The following is a 15,627-nucleotide window of genomic DNA, read 5'->3' as shown; positions in this document are numbered from 1 at the left end:
ACTTCCCTTGTACTCCTATCTTGGCACATTTTATGAAATAGCAAAAAACTCACAGAAAAATATGGTACACATCTATCTAAACATATTGATCGATTTGCACGAAGCAAATAGCACTCTGTTCGGTGGGTCGGTTCTGCTCATATTCACTTATAAGCACAATAAAAATACAGCATCATACAGACTGCACCTCGAAGTGATTGATTGTCCATTGTGTCTGTCCAGGTTCCAGGACTGAGTTGCTTGATTCTAATGTTGCTGTTGTTTGCTGTTGTTTTAAGATCACCACACCCTTTGCTCCACCTCCTTTTCGTAGCTTTTCACATTAGAGTAGAAAAAGCCAAGCGTATGAGAAGTGAGTGGCGTAGAGAGTATGGGGAACTTTTAAATCTCTGCGTGCAGTTTGGGGGCAGCAGTCTCTGTGGAATAGTGCACGAATTTATCACATGCAAAATATAATGTTGAAGTCTTAATCCATAGAAAAAGTTGCACTTGTCCGTGATTGTCATACAACTGTTTTATTTCTGTTTTATGTTTTCGAAGAGTTCTCCACAGGTGAGCGCAGTGGCGGCCACCGTAGGAATGAGTTCTATGTACATGATACCATCAAATAATTTGTACAGAATCGCAGGGCAACCATCGAGATGAGATCGTCAGATCTTGCTTCGCTCTCTCCCAACAAGATCTGCAGTCTTTTCATACACTATATATATAAACACGTCTGTTTCTTCTTATTCTGTATGTAAAATGTGATCAACCCTGCCTCCGAAATAAGAAAAAAAAATCAAAATCACTCAGCCTAGTTGCCAGAAAAGGTCAGTCCGTTTAACTCTAGCAGCACCAGCAAATAAAATATGCATCTCTCGATATCGTGCAAGAACTTGGTCACTGGTCATGAAAGTCTTAATATTGTCCATGTCAGGGGACTCTTTTTGGCGTGCAGTGGTAAGGCTCACTCCACGGAGAATGAAAACGAGCAGCGTCGCCTCATACAATGTCCTTTGCGCGGTTTTCGTTCTTGTCGTCCCCTTTCGACGGGCTACCGTCCATCTTGTTCACGACGTTGCCGCCAGAGCTGGGCGTGGTGGGGTGCGGTGGGATGCTGTTCGGAAACGCCTTCTCGATGTACTTCAGCATTTCCGTCAGGCAGTTCTGCAGCGTGGCGAAAGCCGCCGAGAGGGCCGGGGTGCCGAAGCCGTGGCTGATTAGGCTGAAGTGCGTCAGACACCGCTGAATGGACGGTTCGAGGATGGGCTGGGGTCGAGTGTTGCCGATCGGGGACCGATCCTGACACAGGACGTCTTGTAGCTCCTTGGTGATTTGTCTGCAAGGATTAAGTGTTAGAAGAAAGGCGCAATTAGAGCACTGTGACTATGTGGGACGATCGAAATGCAGTACGCTCTGTCATGTGATGGACAATTGGGACTAATATCTGTATTCCGAGGGTTACAGAATGAGATTCTTATCCTCCTATTGGCTTCTAAATGTCGTATAAATTAGACGTGCAGTACGATGATGGAAGACTTGAATGTATATAGGGACACAGAGGACTCTGTTTCTTTATATTCTGTCAACGGCAAATGAACGTGAATAATATCAAACTGTATCCTTTTTCTATCAGCCAAGTCATGTTTGCTTTAAAAAAAAAATCTACAACCCCAGCCTCCCCCCGAAAAAATAAATAAATAAAAAAATAAATAAAAAATGAAAAGATATCTTTGTTATTTGAAAGGCACGGGAACAGGACATCCCAATGCATGCGAATGTTCTTTCCTCCCCAAAACACGTTCTAAGTATCAATGTTGCCCAGACGGGTGCTTACATCCGTGGACAATGTCTTTTACCTCTTATTATTACATTATCATCTTTTCAACAAGGCGTGTGGCTGGGTATTTAGCAATGTCATGTTGATAGGAATAGCAGGACCAAAGGGAAGAAAATATTCCTACATAAGAGGACTCTGGTTACTGTTATTATAGAAGACCGTAATGTCGATAAGACCGTAACACACAATGGTTAATAATCTTGACTCTTGAAGAATCATCCCCTAATGCATCTCACTCTGAATGTTATACTGGGATGGAATGCATGATTATGTAATCATTAGCTAACAGGTACAAGAGATTATGTGCCACATAGTTCGGCAAACTCGAAAGTAGTGTCAGTAATTTATTTTTTATATATATAGTTCTGCTTGTTTTGACAAAATGTGGAATACGTTCCTATTGTGCATGTTAAATGTATTGGATATTGCTCAACCTATTAATTTGTGTAATTACGATATTATTATTCTCTCACTCATTTAATATATCATACGTGTAAATGCTTTATTTTGTATTGTCTGAAGGTTTGAATTTGTCTGTACACTGGTATATTATAGTATTAGAAATGCTATATGCAATTTAGCCCCCTGGGCTACGAGATATGATATGAATAAATAAACCTTTCTATATTATAGCTTGTATTCTCTGTCAAATCGGTAGTGGACTTACTTGGCGGCTAGCACCATTTGTCTCCGCGTTTGGATCTCCGAGGGGTCTGTGTGCTGCCTCGTGAGATACTCCGAGAGCTGGCGAGCCGGAAACTCCGTTTCGCACACGTACCCAAAGTCTCGAGCTAAATGAATCGCCTCGCCTGCAGAGATTAAACAGACAAGAGAAAAATAGGAAAGATGTTTACAAAATGTTGTCACCTTGAACTGTGAAATAAGCCTATATTGCAATTTCGAACTCGTTTCAATGCAGGTAAGGTTATATGCATGCCATGTGGAATTTTTCTTTGCTGTAATCACCGTCACTCGGTAAACATTTATATAATATTGACTGGCCCTGAGGGAGGTACCAGAAAATATTGCCCAAACTGAAAGCATATTGCCCGAGTCGAAGACGAGGGCAATATGTTTTCAGTGCGGGCAATATTTATGTGGTACCTCCCGAAAGAAAGGCCAGTCAATATCATAATTATTACCTATCCCCCTAGGTAAATTAAGAAAATATGTAAATACGGCTATACACTATATATGATACAGATCAAGCCACATTTGACTACCTGTAAACCATCAACATGTTGAATAATTGCAGAATTGTTCATCAGTGTATATCATTCAACTCCCACTTCAAAGATACATGTAGTTGTAACAGGCAAACTTCAAACTTCTGAAAGTTCTTACACTTTATTTTTACTTCTCTGTCTAAAGTTTGAGAGTTGTAAAACTGATGGTCACTGTGCAATTACTGATCACAAATGGACTAGTCATTGCCTAGTGCTTCTGTAAGTGGTCGACCTTGTATGAGTTGATTTATCAGCGTTCTTCTGCGGTGCGTGTAACTGACACCTGGACGTCCTGGAATGTTTTCTTTTCGTGGTCGATCGGAATGTAACTACGTTTAGAGCAGGCAGGTGGGGAGAGAGATTTCACTCTTTCTCCTCCCACCTCCCCAAACCGGAAGATTGCACTGTTTGCTCATACTATTATTGTTACGCAGCGACGTGGCGAAAAGCATATTGACTGCTGACCTTTAACCCTGCAAAATAACAACTCCTGACCTTTAACCCTGCAAAATAACAACCGGAATTGCCTCGCAAAACTCCCTTGTATAGGTAATAATCAATTATATTCAACTGCTGTTAAGCAAGATTAATTTCATTTTAATCTTCATCTCGCTTTCCAAGGGATCCTGCTAAATGATGTAACACAATGGAGAAATTCTTGTTCTGTAGCATCACCTACTTTAACTCGCGAGCTTTAAATCTAGGACGCTAATCCTACGACGTGGATATAAAACGAAAATGCTCTTCTGCACATGCGCGAGGAAGCTATTTGTCTAACCCAGATGTAGAGCTCGCTAGTCACAGCTTTCGTGATAAATTTCATTTGCACAACATCAATACTTAATCATTTATCTTCCTTCCACCTCTCTCTCTATGTCCATTTATCAAATATTGTCATATAATATGATAAAGAGAGATAATACAGATGTAGCTCTCTCTCACACACACACACACATAACACGCACAAAGACACACTGTCATATCAATTGAGCACGAAATTCTCCGGATCGGACTATATGTGATAAGATCGAAAGTGCTGGCACCGAGTGAATGAATGGTATGAATAATTCAAACAAATATCGCTTTTTTTTTTATTTACATGATAACTTTCAGTAATCTCTTGACTCTTACAAAATATATAATCATTGGAGAGGGCTAAAGGATTAAAACTCCATCCAACTTATCCAACTTCAAAAATATAATCCTTTTTCGATCTCATATCTTAGATGTCTTGTGCTATGAAGCTTTTAGAAAGGAGGTGGTGAGTCGTATGGTGGACAACTTCGGCTATCACTGAATACCAAGACACGACTTTCGCTCGTTAGTTTGACTCCTGCAGACGGCGTAGGCCGGTATATAAGCGGCATCATGCAAATGAGATGTGTAAGTTGACTGTTATCACACTCATCATCTCTGCTCACATCTCAAATGGGCGGAGTCACCAGCTATCTCGATTGTTCAGGGGATACTAGAGCGCCATTCATGCGATGATATGCATCGCCTTCATTCATACTTCAACTCCCTGCTCACTGTTTTACGCAGAGCACTCTTAAAGCTGCGCAGCGCTTTTCTGTGAAACCACAAGGCGGTGGGCAACTCTAACAATCTGACACTGTGTGAGTCTGATCGTCATTAAAGAGTCATTAAAACCGCAAAATGCAAACGAGAAAGAGGTAGTGTATGCGTGAGACCAAATGTATTTCAGTTCTACCGTCTCCTACATGAAAATTATCATTACACTGATTTCCATCGTATTAAAATACAGATGGCAGATTCAAATCACAATTTTGCTATCACGCTTCTGTAATATCGACGATTGTTAGCGTCATCAAAATGAGAGGAGGCGTCATACAGTGAGTAGCCCTCTACGTCCATTCGGCGAACATGGTAATACAAACACTGCCAGCCGGCTACGTCCCCCGAGTAGGATACCCTATTCATTTCGGTTTCTTGTGAGTTAGATGTCAATGACAGAGGCTGAGACGTGGATGGATAATTCATGGTGTCCTAATGGACAGAAATCCGATTATGACCAGCCATGGACACAGAGAGATGGATTTAGTACTGGACCAGTCTTCTTTCCATATTCAACAGATTAAACTGCCATAGTTCATCGACATAAAAGTACAACAATCTTCTGTTTTTGTTTCCTGACTTTGCTCTTCATGGTACCTTTCGTTTCATTGGGTCTTTATCATCATCATCATCATCATCATCACCACTACCACTATTTTCTTCTTCTCCGTTTGCTTTCCCTTCTCATCCTCCTTTTGTTCTTCTTTTGAAGGTGAGGCAATTTGCACATTTTTTCTTTGTTGTACCGATGTGTTGGCTCAGTGAGTAGAGCGGCTGCCCTCACAATCGGGAGGTCGTGGGTTCAAACCCCGGCCGCGTCATACCAAAAGACGTTAAAAGATGTGAGTTGCTGCTGCCTTGTTTGCCGTTCAACAGTTGAAAAGGTTAGAGCAACGTCGATCTGGCGCTGCTCAGTGGCTGCCGGGCCCACGATCAATTGGGCAAAATGAATTTCCATTCTTGGACAATAAAATTTGGAGTTTATATCCAAAACAATTATTATTAATGTCAAAGCGGACACGATTAAATCAAAATCATGAATGACCTGATTTTTTTTTTCGCTTTAAGCGAGATTCATGGTAAAAAAAAGAGAAGACAATCATGAGTCGAATTCAAAATACGCCTGATAAATTATCATCATCATTATTATCATCATTATTGCTATCATTATGATTGTAATTACAATCTTATCATGGTAATGATAATTATCATTATTATTATCATCATCATAATTATCATTAGTATTAGTATAGTAGTAGTAGAATCATTATCATTATTATCATAATCACTGTTATCATCATTATCATTAATAGTAATATTATCATCATGAAACGTCTTTTGTGCTTATACATATCATATTGCATGGCTAGGAAGCAAACCAGGTATAATAAGGTCTCCAAACAAACAAGGTCTAATAAGACATTGTGAAACATCACGAAAAGTTTCTGTCGCAATATTGTAACAGTGAAGATTCATTATAATTAGGAGATTTTTCATTTTCTATTGACAACGTTGTGAACTAACTGATATTGTCGGAAAATTCTGAAGATGAGCAGTGAAGAGGATGAAATAAACTATATTAGTTAGTAAGACAATTACATCGTTAGTCTATTCTTCATAAATTATGCAAAAGCTGAAAGTGGAAGCACATTTGTCAGTTTGTAATCATGCAAAGTAAGAAAGTTATGGAATTATGCATTTTCGATATGAAGAGTTTTATTGCAAAATGAGCTAAGCGTCATTTTTAAACATTTAAAAGTAAGTCCATCATCAGATAGGGCAAAATCAAACCTTTCCAGTTATACCTCACTTGTGACTTAGCAAGGAACATTCTAGAAGTTATTATTACAAATATACTGTATTTTCTTATTATTATTTATTTGTGTTTTTTTCGCAGCTTTAATCTCAAATATCTCAACTTAACAAGAATGGACTTAGCTCGTTTTGCGATAAAACTCTTCATATTTTTATGAAACAAACTAAAGAGCAAATTGTGTGTGGCGACCATGATATTGCCTCAAATTATTCCCTTTGCTTCGAATATAAGTTAAAAAAGGTAAAGGTACAGTTGCGAACAATTCAGTAACGACAACAATCACTGCAACAAATAAACACATCATCACTAAATCCTGGACTATAAATGTTTCTTTTTCCTCCTTTCTGTGTAGTGGACTTGTGAAGCGCAGCGAAGAGATGACACAAACGTTGTAATTTGCGTACGCGATTGTGATGTGTATTACTTTTTCGTGAAAACATAATACTATTGGACTGCATTAATTTCCACACTATTAGAAAAAAAGTCCAATAAGAATTCTAATCAGCGCATTATCTCTTTCTAATTTTTGAGTGACATGTACTGATGATTAGTTGCTAAAAATATTAATAATGATATTTCTATTCGAAAACAGTTGTGTAGGTTGCAGGTTAGGCTACTACTTCTACATCGTGTCAGGTACGACTGGCTCCCAGTCCCACACGTATACAATCACGTTCAAGCTTCTTTTTTCCTCCACCCTTTTCAGTATACGCACAAACAGCTAAGGCGTGAGTCACAATCAAAAAAGCGCGCAAAGGAAAATTCCAAACTCAAAACCGTTGTATGATTGTGTCCTGTGGTTTGAGTGTGTGTTGTTCCTCTGGCTTCCCTTGTTCGTTTGCACAAAAAAAAAAGGGCAAATATTTCTTGCAAATGATATCCTCCAGCAAAGATGGCAGACGGAGATAAAGGCTTGCCATGCCGCTTTTCTACGTTGTTGCTGCGTTCGTTGAATCATCACACAGTCCACATGTCAGACGGAACTATCATTGTGTGAAGAACATCGGAGTGAGAGTCACACTCCGATGGGAAATGATGACTGGCAATTTTATACAAAGTTGACCTGAATGTTATCGCAACAAAATGGACGACACTCCCGTACGAAAGATAGATTCATTTGGCTGCAATGAGATCGTGAACTTGACGTGAAGTGACCAGTGCCATTGCTTTCTAATATCATTCTTCGACAGGACGTTCAAAATCTTTAAATGTCACATTAGTAAACGTTTGACAATTCTTATCCTACCAAAAGCTACTGCTTATAGTCTTTGCTGCTTTCTAAAACAATTCGTTGCTGTTTACAACGGGGCTAAGGAAATTTGTCACCCCGTATACATGTTTCATACGTTTTAAGATCATCTTGCCACTTAGTATGTCTCTCTAAAGAAGTACCTCGAATAATATGCCTAATGACAAACCGTTTTTACATGACGCATATCACAAACAGCAAATTAAACCTGCACATGAAAGGAGAAAAATGTTAGAAATCGAGGAAAGTAGACACGAGAGAGGAGAGGAGACTATAGGTGAGATGAAAAGTGATTAAAACTTTGGCATACAGCGCAAAGCCTATATAGTTCATTGACAAGTTTAAAAAAATACAAAGTTCAGTTGTGTCCGTCGTTGCAAGAATGTGTTTGTCTGGTATTTGAAATTATCACAACAATATTTGCTTTGCCTTAAGTGGTATCACTCTGCTAATACATTATAATAATTCACAGTAGAATGAGATTGAATTAAGTAAATGTCATTATTCATTCATCCGTGTGTGCTATAGACGACTGTGTTATGACAGAATAGAGACGTGTGACATTGGACACTCTAATACTTTTAAAGGTGCAAAACTTGTTTTAAAATTTTTAGACCGAAGTCATCGACAGTCTTTGTTCTCAAAACAAAATTACTTCTCCCTCCATTCACGAAAGATGTACAGACACTGCTACTATAAAACTATAGACGGATAAAACAAATGTAACAACTGGAGATGTACGTGACAGACATTGTAGCATACATACACGTCATATGCTGTGTAAAATGGGACGAAAGATGACGGGCAGACGTTTGGGAAGACTGACACCATAAAGGTTGGTGTTTGATGAAGCGCGTACAAGAAAGAGTTGGAGCGTACAGTCGTGTCTGGTATAAGAAGCCCCTAAGGTGCTCTATGAATATGGACTGATGAGAACTTCCCAAGGGAATGGCGGGACATTTTTTTTTCTTGACTTGATAATCATTGAAGAAAGGAGAGGTGGAGTGTATTTTTTCTCTATGTATTTTCATTTCTTCATTCCCTCATCGTCTGAGGAGAAGTAGCCTACATTGCCATGCCTCGCATCAGTAGCGGGAACAACTGTTCGTGCACCGATTTTTACTCGACGCGGAGTGACAATACTTCAGGGTTAATCACCGACGAAGCAGGTCAACCGGAGGGGTGTCAGGCCTTGTTAGCGCGCCAAAGACATCAGGTATGCCTCGGGCAATGGACAAGAAAGAGCCTTCTCCACCAACTCCATCATAAATGGCTTGGGTAAGCCGCTTGACGAGGCGAATGAAGGATGAATTGGGGAATAATTTGTACACGAAGATGATCCTCGACTTTCTCATTCATCAATGATTTTTGCATCTCTCTTCATTCTCTCTCTGTGCCACCCTCTTATCCCCCATCCTACCCCATCTCCCTTTTCTCCCTAGTCAATCCGGTCTCCGCTTCTTCTTCATCTTCTTCTTCTCCTCATCTTCGTCCCTTTTAATAGTCTATACTTCTCTAATCCCAACCAGAGCTCCGACATGGAAATCTGTGAAACAAAACGCCAAAATTTTGATTTCAAAATGGCAGTGGGATTGGGCACTCGGGCTAAGGGTGGGATGGGCAATTTTGCCGCCGGCGATAAACGAGAAAAAAAAAAACTAGCGATGGGCTTTCTGCGATCTCCTCCCTTTGCATAGGGTCTAAGCTGCTCACAAGCCGATGCGAAACGCCACTGCAATGGCGCAGGCAGACTCTAGCGCTCAAGCTCACGACCGCACCCCACACCTGTGCCCGGTGGGCAATTGCTAAGCTACAGAAATCGGGAAACCAAGATTCCTTGCCCGGCCTCTCAGGGTCAGATGATCACTGGGCAAGGGAAAGGAAAGAAAGATAAAGGGGGAGAGGATGAGATAGAGATGGGGGGGGGGAGCTGGGAGAGAAATAGAGGGGGAGGGGTAGTCAAAATGGGGGAAAAGGAGTGAAAGTCTGAGTTCCTTTACCGGTGAACTATATCAAATGATCTCGCATCACTTTTCCAGCCATGGTTGAGGAGGAGGAGGACGCGTGTAAAGGGGCTAAATGACGGGGAGACTTGCGGGGAGGGGTGATGAGGGCTTAGAGAGTAAGAGACGAAATACTATGTCCAACAAAGTATCACTTTGAAAAGAGCAAAACACGAATGGATCTGTACTTGTGTCATATCCCTTCTCAGTGAAAGAAATATTATGCTAAAGTAGTATGGCGCCGGAACATTCTGTGATGTGCATTTTCATATGGCTATGTTTTGTTTTTGCTTATTTGAAATAATTATTAATTTAATGTAACCCTAGTTCATTAAGAACAAAATCACTTTGATCGTGGCACCCACAGTCATGTACGCGCAGACTCTCCCCCTCTCTCCTCTCTTTCCTCGGATTGTATAGTTTCTTCTCTAAACGAGGGTATAGCATCGATCGTGACGCGTAGCCCCGGTGATAACATTGAAACCTTACCCCAGACCCGAGCCCATCCACTGCCATTGCGCCCCTTTGTGCTGTCTACGGCGCGGGGAGCGGCCGCGAGGCGCTCTGTATACCCGATACCATGCGAGTTTTCTCCCAACTGGAGGTAATGTTAATCACAATCAGACCAGCGTAACAACATCACCGAGAAAAAAAAACAGACCGAGAAAAAAAGAAAACAAGGACAAAGGAAAATAAGAGAAGGGCAGGTTAAAAAAGGAAATGGTTGGTGAAGGAGAACAGGGAAAAACAGAGAGGGAGAGGGGAAAAATCTGAAGAGGAAATTCGAAGAGGAAATGCTAAATAAATCAGGAAAGATTGCCATCACATACATCACGTGAAAATAGAAAATGAGAAATGGGGATAAAGAAAACAAGATGGATTGAGTTTGTTCTCATTTTTAACACCAAGGAGGGGAGGGGGAGATAGTAAGAATGGAGAGAGACGGAGAAAGGGAAGGAGGGAGAAATAGAATCAGAGGGGGAGGGGAAGTTCTGATAAAAGTGTATGATGAACATTAAAATTGCGCACAAAATAACACAAGAACCATGTTGACGAAAATCAGTAAAGATCCTGAAATATCTATTCAAACCTAACATCCTCTATGTTAATAGCTCCTATCAGCTCCCTAGATGGCTATGTCCCAAACGCGGGACCAACTCATGTCTCCCGTGTTGTCCAGTGTTTTGCTTGACGCTCCCTATCATCCCAATTCGTGTCGCTACCAGCCCCCCTTTTTTCGCCTCGTACCCACCACCTTCTCCCCGCTATATCGGTAGTTCACTTTATCCTCAACCTCTAACACGTTCTCGCGTCCAGCATCCTTCTACCAGTTCTTCATCTCGCTTCTTACATCCAGGACCACGCCGGAGGCTGGGAAAACTTTAGCGAGATCGAGTGATCAGCGAGGGAAACAGAGACTCGAGTTGGGAATTTGCCGCATTCTCGAATTACGCAATTTGCCTGAAGAGAATACGGTGCGATATGTTCATACTCGGTTCAGAAAAATCTTAGTCTTCATTCATTTTTTTTCTTCTCTCTTTTTCCTCACCTACTCAGGCTTCTCCCCCCCCCCCCTACAACACACACACACACACACACACACACACACACACACACACACACACACACACACACGCCCACACACACGCTCCCCTCCATATCTGCACCTTACAGGGAAATATTGGCTAGCGCGGGAGAAAGGATGACGGCTTGACAGAGAACAAGGTGGGGGATGCATAGAGTAAGAATCCTACTTCCTGTCACCAGCAAGCACAAACACACTCCTCTCGAAACGTAACCATGACAACGTTATTCGCTGTGACATATGCATCAGTCAATTTGCTTAATTGCGCAATATTTCGATAACGCAAGAGGCTACTAGTACTAATATCATTTCGACCCATTCATATACAATATATGTCGATACATTCATACAGATATTTTGACATATATCGTGGTCATAAGAGTGATGATAATAATGATCTTCTTCTTCTTCTTCTTCTTTTCTTCTAAATATCATCATTATTATCATTATTATTATTATCATTATTATTATTATTACTGTTACTATTACTATTACTATTACTGCTATTACTACTACTGCCACTACTACTGTTATTATTATCATTATCATTATTGTAATTAGGATTGTGATAGAATGATATATAACAATGATGATAAAGAGTAATAATTTCATCAACGATAACCACTATGATGACTATTTGAATCAATACTAAATAGGTACTCGAGAGTAATACTAAATAGACACAACAATGAAAAATGTGTGACAAAATGTATCTCTGTTGTTGATAGCAACCATGGCGACAATGATGATGATGTTCGTCATCATCATCTTCATCATCATCACCATCATCATCATCATCATCACGATCATCATCACCATCATAACCATCATCATCATCATCATCATCATCATCATCATCATCATCATCATCATCGCTATCATCGTCGTCGATTTTATCTGCATATCTGAGCATGGCACCTATGCTAGGCACTCCCCTTGCGATTTACTGAAAAACAAGCCGAGATAATATGACAACGGACCTCTCAAAGACCATCAAAAGCATCAAAGCTTTTTGACGCGATTCCCATGGACAAGAAGGAGTCCAACTTAAGGAGAAAAAGCACAAAACAACAACAACAACAACAACAAGATAAGAATGGGTGAGCATCGGACCAGGGATTTCGTTGAGAGGCAACAGTTTTCGGAAGTGGCCATGTCGGCTCGTCGAGTGGCCGAGGGAAGTCTGGGTTATGTTGTTTTGGACGACCCCAAAGTCTTCCCCTCGCGAAAAGAAACCTCGCTGTCTCGAGGGACCCTCTCGGAAGTTTCCTGCGAGAGTCGAGGAGCTGTGCCCCGGGCGCCGCTCCGGGCCGGACATGGCTTTTGCGTTTGAGTCAAGGAGAGACATTGTTTAGAGGTTGTTGGATAGTGGAGGAAAAAGCAGTGACGGATGACTGAGGGGCGTAGGCGGGGGGGGGGGGGGGGGGGGGGGGTGAGTCAGATGCTGAATTCTTGATAGAGAGTGGACATAATACAATCCAGCATCGACCATGCTGTGAAGATGTCCATCAGTATGATTTTCAAGATGGAACGAATGACTAGGTGGTGTGCAAGGAAAATCTCGCAACCCTTTGTTCGGTAAGACCTTTCGAGGTTACACCGGACACGGAAGTACTTCTTAGGTCATACAATACGCATAATAGGCTTTGATTACGCGCTGAATACTTATCTTATTAAACTTTTAAGAATAGTGTTATGAACTTATTTACAAAGTTTCAATACCCATCAACAAAATTTTGCGCGCTAATCCTATGTTTCTGAAGCATCGTCTGTAGCGGACTAAATTGTACTTTTGCAATTCAAATAAATGCTTACTTGTGGTTAAAAGAGTCACACAATAGGCCTGATATGCTTTGATTTATAGAGATTGCATACTTTATCCATTCAACTTTGAAAACTAGTGTTAGGAAATATTATTAACAAAGTAATAGTACTCATCAACAAAACTTTGTACGCTTATTTTCTGCTTTTGAGCAGACTTACGCATCATCTGTAGGGGAATATTATTGTATTTCTACGATTCAAATCAATCTTTACTTGTGGTTTGAACGGTATATATGATATTTTGTGCGAAATCGATTCCGACATTAAAGAAAGTATGTAGGCGATCCCAACGAGACTAGAACAGTGTCATCTGCTCAGACCCCAGAGAAAATATATGCATATGTTACTGATCTTTGTTTCACTTGGTATTGCCGATTTGATGCTGGCATCACTAAATTGACAGTGTCATGAGGAAGGGGTATATCATCAATTTCTACCGTAGCAAGTCAGCTCATACATAGTAAAATCTAGAATGTGAACATTTATTCATTATCTCAATTCATTCAGTCCATTCTTCACTCTAGAGACAGACTGCGAACGTCGAAAAGATTCAGATGAGTCCGGTGACTGGCGTTTAGGTTTAAAGGCAAAATCCTCCCCAATACCTTAAAAAACCTTGAGATCTTACAGGATACTTAACCAGACAACTGATAAGCAGACTATAACTGTTTGGAAGGATGAATTCTTCCATAAACTCCGCGATTTCTAGTAAGCCTAGTATTTCTATTTTACGTGGAGCTCTCGCACTGGACCGAGTGAACTTGTCGAGTGATTGGATGATATTCTTATTAAGATCATAATGGTACTCGTCGTTTTATCGTCAATTTGATGTTATATACATGCTATTATAATCAATTATGTGTATAATCGTCATAGAGGTATGATCATCATAGAGAACCCAACAGTATTTGCAGAAGCATTAGGCCTACCTTTCGTGAATTTTGATGGGCTTCAACGTTGTTTCATCTTTAACGCTCATTTTACAATAAACCCATTCTGAATTCAGCTTTTATAAAAAGCTACAACTAAAAGAAAAACACACGCTGGCTGTACAATACATGCAGAAACTGAAATTCAAACCACGAGTATCAACGTATGCTTGAAAGCTTATATGAATATTCATGTATATAAAAATGTGAGTACATTTGGCTGGAAATTAAACGTGCATACAAGCACTTACCAATCAAATGTTTATTGAATGAACAACGGAAAGTTTTCCACAAATACGAATTGTAAATATGGAAAAGCAAATTTTGAAGTGAAAAGGAAAAAACAAATCACGAGCTAGAGGCAACATAATAATATGGAATCTCAAAAAAACGTCTCTTCATGGAAATGTATTTACACTGGACCTAGTTGCTGTCTGCATTATTAGACTATTTTGAAATCGTATTTTTAGACATATATGCACAGGAAAATGATTAATGAGCAAATATATATGAATGCAGAAAGGGAGGAAGAGTGAGAAAGATGGCTTTCTATCTATCTATCTATCTATCTATCTATCTATCTATCTATCTATCTATCTATTTATCTGTCTATCTATCTATCTATCTATCTATTTTTGTGTTTATAGACATGATGTAAATTATAAAGAAGTGTGTGAGAGAGAGAGAACCGAAGTGATACTGATACACTGAAAAAAAAAGTTTGTATCATATAAAGTCATTGATATCGATTTAATAGGTTAAACAAGAAAGATGTGAAAGTATGTACCGTTGTGTGTGTTTGATATTTTGTATTCTATGCGTGTATGTGTTCCTCATTGTGATTTCAGTTATGCGTGTGCGCATGAGTGAAGACACAGGGGGGGCATTTGGGAACAGCAACTCAAGACCAGTTTTGTGTGTTCTGAACATGAAAACAAAGCTCTACGTGATGGAGACGGAGCTGGCGACGGTCATTAGCGAAAAGCGGTGCTCAGTCGTCTGCCAAACTTGCAACCTCTTATCCCCTACCCGCCCTTTTGGCGTAGCAACCGTCGTCTACGGGAGACGGGTTGCAAGCTGTTCGGCGGTTGAACGGCTTCAGGTGTGAGGGGCGCACGCTGCGACGCTGCATCGTCCCTACAGGTGATACGGCGCGCACACCGCGCCGAATCGATTGATCAACTACTGTCACTCATCCACCATTGCGACTAGCTTTGCTTCAAGACGCCTACAATCTAATTTTGATGTTTCTGACATTATATAGCACGTACATTCATGGTCAATAATTCCACTGGAACAACAAGGTACATACGACCTTTATCTCTCACAGCAAAGTTGAACTTGATAGATTTTTGAGCTAAACAAACACTGTATAGTCATCATATCAGTAAACGTCGTCAGAATAATTATTATAAACATTATTTTTACATATGAATCACAACGCAGAGTAACTGCTTTGTAACATGTTTCTAACTTGGTTTTGCTGTTCTTCTTTAGCCACATTCATGGAACATGAATATATCTCTTTTGAACACACTGTAATTAAGGAAGTTATGCCCGTTTAAGAATGTCGCAAACTCCAGTACCACAGTCTACAA

At 40.3% G+C, this 15,627-nt stretch overlaps 1 pseudogene; it reads right to left on the bottom strand.

Annotated features, from left to right (window-relative positions):
* Window positions 1-984: 984 nt before the first annotated feature.
* Window positions 985-15,627, bottom strand: part of LOC139720462 (transcription factor AP-2-alpha-like) — a 141,688-nt pseudogene continuing 127,045 nt past the window's right edge.

Source organism: Diadema antillarum, unplaced genomic scaffold (assembly GCF_040938485.1).
Source record: "Diadema antillarum isolate AM-2024a unplaced genomic scaffold, OU_Dant_1.0 scf00000128, whole genome shotgun sequence".
In the NCBI taxonomy this organism is placed as follows: domain Eukaryota; kingdom Metazoa; phylum Echinodermata; class Echinoidea; order Diadematoida; family Diadematidae; genus Diadema; species Diadema antillarum.
Note: the sequence above shows the minus strand (reverse complement) of the source record. Positions and strands in the feature narration are given on the sequence as shown.